We start from the raw sequence: 6,782 nt of genomic DNA on the forward strand, positions 1-6,782 counted from the left end.
TCTGTAGGCATGCTGGTTGAAAGTTGGCGGTTTGCAATGTCTGCCCAGCAATGAGTAGCAACGGAGGAATGGCAGGGAGGGACAGGCATGGCTGAAGAAAAGCAAACATTGCTGTGTTTTATTGACACAGAAATTTCTCTGGATTTGGTGGGTGTTGAAAAGAAGTGCCAGTCAAATGCTAATTATACATTTGCGTACACAAAAACAAGACGTGCAACATATCTCGTGTTTCAATGAGCCAATGAGTAAGGGCAAAGTTTTACAGTCTCTCTTTCACTCTCTGCAATGCAAGGAATGGTTGAGCAGCATTTAGAAAATTCTGGTTAAACCCCATAATTACTATTCCTAAGAAGACCCATCAGAATTAATCGTGTTTCTTTAGCCTACTGTGTGCTTTTAAATAAGCCTCTTATTGTTTGCCAAACATACATTAGAGTTGAGGTGTGTGTCATCTTGACCCCTGAAGTCACTCTAAACAGTTATTCTACATTTAGAGGCCACAAAAAGAAACCAACAAATTGAGACATAAGACATGGGAATGAGTGTAAGAACTGAGTCTTCCATGGTTACATTGAATCTAATACTGTCTTTTTCCTAAACGAAGACTGTCAGCTTGGCTCCAGAAGCTTGACAATTCAAATTCTTTTCCAAAGGAAATGTGGGTGGATACAAAGAATGAGTAACTCTTTCTTTTCCCTCAACAAAGCAGCTTTATGCACGTGCCTGCAGTGGAGCTGCTCACTCCAACAAAAGGAGGCTGTTTGTAGCAAGCGGCTGCTAGGTAAACATGTCTGCAACTGTATGACACAAAGGGCAGGACTGAAACAATTCTTGGCGCACACTGTAAATCTGCTCATTGCTGTTCCTCTGTCTGAAAATGCATAGAATGTCTTGTTAGACCACATAACACTTCTAGCCAAATTGCCAAGTAAAACAGAATGTGTGACTCACCAGGAAAATTCAATCATCCCACCAAGCATTTGTATTGTCACTTTATAACAAGCTCTTAAACTAATCCTCGCAATATGGGTCAATTAGAGGAGTCAGCACTACTAAAGAGACATGGAACGGTGGTTTTCTTTTTCTCTTTTTTATGTCATGGCTTCTAAAAGGTTTTCTATTTTTTCCATGTGTTATTTGTTTAATCAGCTCCAGACTGGAAAAACTGGACCTGCACTCCCTTTAGCGTGAATTTTGCTGAGTGGACTTTTTTTCATATTTTGATGCTGAATTGCATAGACAAATGTAGTTTAGTTACCCATCGTCATCCCAATCCTAGTTTGATAAGAAGAGATCACTTGTAAGAATTTGAACACGATTTATTGAGACAGAGAAATTGATGTATTTGTTGATTAGACCCACCATGGCAGAAAGAAATCCCAGCGGTGATGGGAATTAGGATAGGACCCCCTGGAGTCTAGATACTGGTGTTGGTAAAGGTGAAGACTAAGGCTCGAGTGAAGGTCTGACTAAGGTGTCCGTGAGGTGGAGATGGGGAGGAGGTGGGTTGCACATATGAGAGAGAATGACAGATGGCACAGATTTAAACTACACAAAGTGGAGGATGATTGGCCCAAAGGAGGTGAGCAAGAAAATGATTGGATGAGAATAATAATGACAGTATTGAGATCGACAGGGTGGGAAAGCAGTAGTGATGTAGAGAACAGAAAGGCAGACTAGCACCCGGGAAAGCAGGCAGATGAGTGATTCCTCATTGAATTTATGCTTAAGCTTCATATAAAGTACAATTTATATTTAAAGATTCAAAGAGTATACACATATTTCAAATAATCTTAGAATTTTGCACAAATGATAATCAGAAAATACTGATTTAAACATTTTTTAGAACATATAGAATGTTAAAACTTATGCTAATGTTTAATTAGATACAAGTTCAAACTTGCAAAAACATTGGAACAGGGGCAGCAACTGACTGGAAAGGATCCATAATTTTAAAGACACACATACACACAGAGAAACTGCAAATTTCTTCATCTACCGTAATTTCAAAATATTTAATAGGCCACAGAATTCCTGGGACTCTGCCAAAAACCTTATTTGGATGGTCATCTGCCAGTCCTCAAGCAGCACTCCCAGCACTGTTAATCACTGCATGGATTCAGGATCACTGCATTCAGAAATGTGACTTTAAACATTTAAAATGGAAAGAACAAAACAAACATAAACAAGATTCAGATATGCTGCCACATTTATTGGTTCCAAGCTTATTTGAGGGGGACTGAGGCAAAGTGGGAAACAGGTTTCTAGTCTAACAAATCAAAATTTTAAATTCTCTGTAGAACAGATGGATGTCTTCTAGGCTAAAAAGGAGAGAGACTATCCAGCTTGTTATCAGAGGAGTGAGTACAAAAAAACAGCATCTGTAGAGAGTACGGGGGTTCATTAGTACACTGCACACTGTTCACTGACTTGCACATCTGTGAAGGAGTAGCATAAAGCTGCCAGCCACACAGCATTTTCTCAGGGTAGGCCTTCATTATTTGTGCAAGGCAATGCCAAACCACATTCTGCATGTATTACAACATGCAGAATGTCGCTCCATAGTAAGAGGGTTCAGAGACTACGGTGATGTGCCCAGACCTGCTACACATCGAGAGCTTTTTTGTATATTAACAAACTGGAATTTGCAAATTCCAAAACTGTTAAGCAGGTTTCAGCTAAGCATGTGAAAGACCACAGTTTGTCTCACTGCATTCTATTACATTTAAAGTTTCAACTTTTTATTCTTTCTTTTTTCTCTAGATATTGAATTATAATGCACTGGTAAATCATTTACATTGGGCAAGTTCCCCTATTTGTTTTGTTATTGGTAAAAGGAACAAGTAACAAGGTGAGGCTAGGTGTAAATTTTTTATAGGCTGTAGAATGAGGCAGGTTTCAGTTTCTGTGGCCCATGAATAAGTCATGGGAAACAGACAACCCAAGAGGAGGAATGCATTTGCATGTATTTATTAATGCCATGCATGCCTTTTGATGTGTCGTGTGTACACAGAGCTTGGTATGTGTAGATAAAAGGGTCCGGCATGCAAGGACTAGCACTGGTTTTAAAGCTAGGGTCTACAGTAACACAAAGGTTCTGCAAAAGAAAGGGAAAGAATAAGGTAGTGCAAACCACCTAGTGGATGTGAACATGCTGGTATTTCCTAAAGCAGATAAAACCCCACAGACGGGTCTTTTAGGGGAGCCTATCTCACAGCATGCAGCCTAATACACAGCCGTTACACAACGCAGTGACATAGCTGTTGTGGCATGGTGCTCAAAGCCTCGGGGTGTTACCTAGCTGGGGCAGATTCCAGCTGCGTCCTTCCCCTTCTTACCATGGGAAAAAAATAACACTTCAAAAGTTGCAGACTCAATTGCATCTGGCGTACTGCAAAAGTTAGCCTTGAAATTCTTTTCTGTTAAGCTTGCACTGAATATTTATTAGTTAGTCCGCTGCAGAGTGGCATGTCTGAGGAGGTTAGAGTTACCTGAGAGAAGCGGCACAGCACGCTGAAAGACTTCATTTATGAGGGCTATTCCAGGGGGCTACCTTTGACCGGTTTGTTCCCCATAGAGCCACGAGAAACACTGTAATCATGGTAAGATCTCGCTCTGTCTGTGGCGGCGTGCTTGTAAAGAAATTAAGTTGCGGTTTGTGGGCTTTTCAGTAGAGACGGTTTGAAAGTTTAAGTAACACTCTAAAGCCTCTAGGCCACATTTGCTTTAATCTTATGAACTGTAGTTCTGGTAGACTTCGTTATGGTAATTAAAAGTAGTGAAAACAACGTTTAAGGTGGTTTAATGATAGCGTGGTGACGGTTGATGCTTTACTTTTCGTGTTTGTCTGACCACCATTGTAAGGGGTATACCCGTTATGATAATACTATAGTAAAAACAAAATGGGACATTAAATGTGAACGCATAAATTAATCCCATGTGCAGTGTTTAAACCAGTGATTCGCGGCCAGTCCCCCCGGGCAGGGTGGATTATGTATGAGCATTAGAAGTAGAGAAAATCGAGCTTTCTTTAAAATTCATCATGCTACAACGTGGCTTCTAGTTGCTCTGCTTCATTATTATTATTTTTAAAAAATCAAAACAATCCTGAGTTACCCAGACAGGAGTGGTTTAATGGTTAAGTTCCCCGACTGAGCAGCATGGAAAGAATGACTTGAACTTCTCGCCAAATAAAAGAAGAGAAATTTGGGAAAAAAAAGAAAAAACGACTTTCAGCAGACTCTGAAACCCACATGAGCGGTGCGTCATTTCCGCTGAAAAACTTTGTTTGGGCAAGGCCTCGTGCTGCATTCAGTTGTTAAGAAAAATGTCGGAATGTTGAACTGCACACACATCAGCTAATTAATGATTACAGAACAGCTGTCACTTCCTCAAAACAGAATCTAATTTCAGTCTGAAATGCTCATATCTGTCAAATATAACCTATTTGAAATATAACAGATCTAATTTTGGTCTAGGTGTAAGAGTTTGGAAAGGAAACACTCATCCAGATTATCAATTTACTGCTTTTGCTCTTTGAAATATGACATTTTAACCTCACTAAAATTTTGTAAATTTTGTAAAATCACAAAGCAATCTACACTCATTTATCAACAAGCCTCTCTTATATTACATAATGAGATTTCTTTCTTTCTTGTGCATTGTCACCATTTAGGTATCCTATACATACTTGCTACTTAGTGCTTATATGTTATGGTGTTTTGTAATTTTATTTCAGTGTTCTTCATGTTGAGTTCTTTCAGTGGAAATAAGCTCATTCAGTGAATGGAATGAGTGCGTATACTTATTTTTCATTCTCCTGCGGCAGTGCAGCAAACTTGTGGATGTACTGCATTGTTTCTTTAGAACAGCAACAAATAGCCCACAGTAAAATGTATACTGAGACACTGATACACTGCATCAATAGATGAGACAATTGCTCTTTTTTTTCTTCTGCTTCTTTAGATCAGTACATGTTAAACAATGAGACACGTGGCTACTGCGTATTTCCAATCCTATCCTGAACTTGGACAGCAAAGGAGTGCCTGAATAAACAAATGAGTGAATGGGTTTTTTTTTATCAGCTGATGAGTTGTTACAGTGTAACAACTGTTCCTGAAAGTGCAAAAAGTCAAGAAGAAATTAGAAAAATATAAACTTATGACCATCACAGGACAAAAAAAAGCATAAAAAAACAGAGAGTAGTCAACTAGGAAATGATTTTAAAAAAGTATTTTCAAAAACTCCAAGTATTATAAGTAATGTCATTTTATTCCTGTGCAACAATATACATAATGGAATTAAAAGCAACATTCATTGAATAACTACTTAAAATATTGCTTTTTAAGTTTTACCCTTAGAAATATTCAGCACATTTATGCCACAAGTTCCAAAATTTGTTTTGCTTAACGTTTGGGTGAAAGTATGTCGAGTTCAAGGATGAGATAAGTCAAGTTAAGAGATGGCTCTGGGATAAAAACTGTTCACTATGCTGCGATTTTTTCCTAAGCATTTACGGTGATATTACAAATATGTGAAATATGAGTCATGACATGGTCGATAACAGGCAAACAGTCAAACTTATGCGAAGGCCGTCAACAGAAGACGTGACTGCTTTATATATACACTGGGGAAATCATGTAAATAATACATAATTTTTTGTTCCAGTGATCATTATGAAATAAAAAAGATAGGCTAATTAAATCTGGCAGCACAGTGGCACAGTGGTTAGCACTATTACCTCACAGCAATAAGGTCCTGAGTTCAATTTCGCCAGCAGGTCAGGGTCTTTCTGTGTGGAGTTTGCATTCCTCCCACAGTCCAAAGACATGCAGTAAGTGGGCATAGGTTATTTGGAAACTCTGTGAATGTGAGTGCGAATGGTTGTCTGTATCTATGTGTAAGCCCTACGACAGACTGGCGACCTGTCCAGGGTATACCCTGCCTCTTGCCCTAAGACAGCTGGGATAGGCTCCAGACCCTAAAAAAGGATAAGGGGAAGTGAATGGCTAATTATATCTATCTTTAGCATTTCTTGCCCCCACAAACCGCTTCTCTTAACTTAACAAGTTGAAAAAATAACACGTTTAATTTAAAACAAACAAACTGATTTTGTTTGACTTGGAGGGAGTTACTAAGCCTATTATAACTAAAGGTATTCCAGTAAGTGTTAGTTAAAGCTTTAAACTGCTAATAGCAGCCAGTCATATAGCCAATCATTTCAACGTATATCTGATGCTATAAGTTGGCCTTAAGCCAAACTAAATACCAGCAAAATGAAACTGTGGTTGAGCTGCTGACGTGGGAAAAAAAACAGCTGTTGACAAACCGGCTTCATCGGGCCGCTCATGTTTGCATGTTGGAAGATGTGTACGAGCAGCACTTGAAAGCATCGCTTTTAGCTCTGGGCTGCGCGCGTTCTGATGGAGGGGCTGGAACTTCAAAATATCACGCACATCTCCAAAGCCACACTCTGCCGCGCTCTTATTACAGTTGTGGATGCTTTACTGCAAGCAACGGGGACTAAACGCAGCTTCTCCATCAGCTAGACAAACATCTTAGAGAAGATTTTTAAGCAGCGGTTTACATTTTGAAGTCGAGATCAAAGTTTTTCTTCCATGTGAAGTTCAGGGTAAGTCGATTTTGAAATGACGGCCAAGAGTGTCTGGTTCAAATTAGAGAGTTATGTATGGATCTGTCAAAGTGATTGATCCATGTGATGTTTTTTCTGCTCTTTCACACTGCTATTGTTTGTCCTGGTGGAATGATTTTGTTTGTGTTTT

Source organism: Diplotaxodon limnothrissa, linkage group LG15 (genome assembly GCF_057381915.1).
Source record: "Diplotaxodon limnothrissa isolate DT_005_m linkage group LG15, D_limnothrissa_male_GT1.1, whole genome shotgun sequence".
NCBI classification, from domain to species: Eukaryota; Metazoa; Chordata; class Actinopteri; order Cichliformes; family Cichlidae; genus Diplotaxodon; species Diplotaxodon limnothrissa.